Raw genomic sequence first — 1613 nt, forward strand, 5'->3', positions numbered from 1 at the left:
CAACGCTGATCATTTTATTAAAGATGAAAGAAGTTAGACCGTTTTTAGCTCTCAGTGATCCCTCAGTGTTCGTTTGACTTTGGGACCTGAAATATGGCAGCTTTTCACTTACACATTTTTGAACCACTCATTCATAGAAATAGTTTCCAGTCAAAGATCTGGACAGATCCACCAAGTTCACAGTAGTTTTAAAATTTTCTGCAGCGCAGAAAAAAACCCCCTGAAAACATCACACCTCTGAAGTAACACATTGTGATTCATGTACAAACAACACACAATTATTGTAGATTCTTCAAAGCCTCCTTATATTCAACACTTGGGTAGGTGGTGTTATACATGCCCTCACAGCACCGGCACATCAATCACCCTATTTTCACCTTGTCACCTTCATTAAGCTGCTCTCTTTCTACAGAAGGCCCACCGCATGCATGGGGGGAGGGAGGGGGGGATACCGTGGGCCAGGGCTGTGGCATCTAATGTCTGGTTGTCAGTGTCCTTTGGAAAAGCAAGTGATTGTCCTCAAATCAGATGTCCCAGCAGATTGATCTAGTTTGCCAACAACATGAGAGGCTGCTCCTACCTGTCCTAGTGAGCTGGGCATAAATCAGTGACCTCTGACCCTGGAAAAGTGTTGTGATTAGTGGAGAGAGGACAGTGACAGACACTTCCTTTGGTAAATCCAATATGACTGAGATGTCGACCACAGCGACTGCATCACCTGAAAAATAATGAAAAACCTGAAAACCTGAAAAAATATACATTAATGTTTTTGGAATTTATGTCTTCTGTTCAAATAATAATATCATCTTGCCTTTTCATGATAATTGTTATGACTCATTGTCTTACTTTTGGTTGCATCCTGTCAGTCCCTGTGATGAACTGAGCGTGACCTCCTCCTTCCTTGGCCATCCCATTGATGAGAGCAGAGCTGGCCCCTTCCCCAATCCCAAAAGAGAAACACCTGCAATACAACAGCTGTTTTTAAGACACACAGGTTTGGTACGCAGCACATGTCATCATCTTTTTGTTGTTTTACCTGTGAGAACCTGAATTCTCAATCACTTCTTTGGTGCTCCCCACCTCTCCATCAGTAAAGACAAACAGCAAGAGAGGAGAGTTTTTTCATCTACACAAGCAAAAGCTCAACTCTTTGGCAGGTATACAAGTATGCTTTCAGTAATCTGTTTTAGCAAGTAAATCAAACATAACCTGGAGTTTTGCAGAATCATCCAAAGGCAACATGTGTTTACAGTGATATCACTTTAAGTCACTGAGATCACATGAATACAACTGATGGGAAGATGTGTTCACAACGAGACCCCAAACTGTAAATGTTTTGAATAGCAGCCCATTGGTAAACTCTTCAACAGGAGCAGAGGACTGTCCTGAAGGGAAGAGGGAAAAGATGGTGAGGCCACTGTGTGAGAGGAACGATTTGAGGAAAGATTTGAGGAAAGATTTTGTAACTCTAACACCACTTTATGAATACTCTGGCACTGCTGGTGCGAGTATTACTCATATTTTCAGATTGATTCACTACCAACACAAACTCTCCACATGAAGCCATTGAACACATCAGAGACATGAAACGGACAGAAAAATGTCAAGTTTAC

General features: G+C 41.8%; 1 long non-coding RNA gene across 1 annotated transcript; it reads right to left on the reverse strand.

Moving 5' to 3' along the window:
* Positions 1-478: 478 nt before the first annotated feature.
* LOC120747035 lies at positions 479-1152 on the reverse strand. The gene is made up of 3 exons (XR_005699032.1): positions 1037-1152; positions 847-961; positions 479-718 (listed from the first exon to the last, which is right to left on the reverse strand). It is a non-coding gene; the product is annotated as an uncharacterized LOC120747035 (long non-coding RNA).
* Positions 1153-1613: the final 461 nt, after the last annotated feature.

The sequence above is a fragment of the Simochromis diagramma genome, unplaced genomic scaffold (genome assembly GCF_900408965.1).
Source record: "Simochromis diagramma unplaced genomic scaffold, fSimDia1.1 OVJJ01000713.1, whole genome shotgun sequence".
Lineage (NCBI taxonomy): Eukaryota > Metazoa > Chordata > Actinopteri > Cichliformes > Cichlidae > Simochromis > Simochromis diagramma.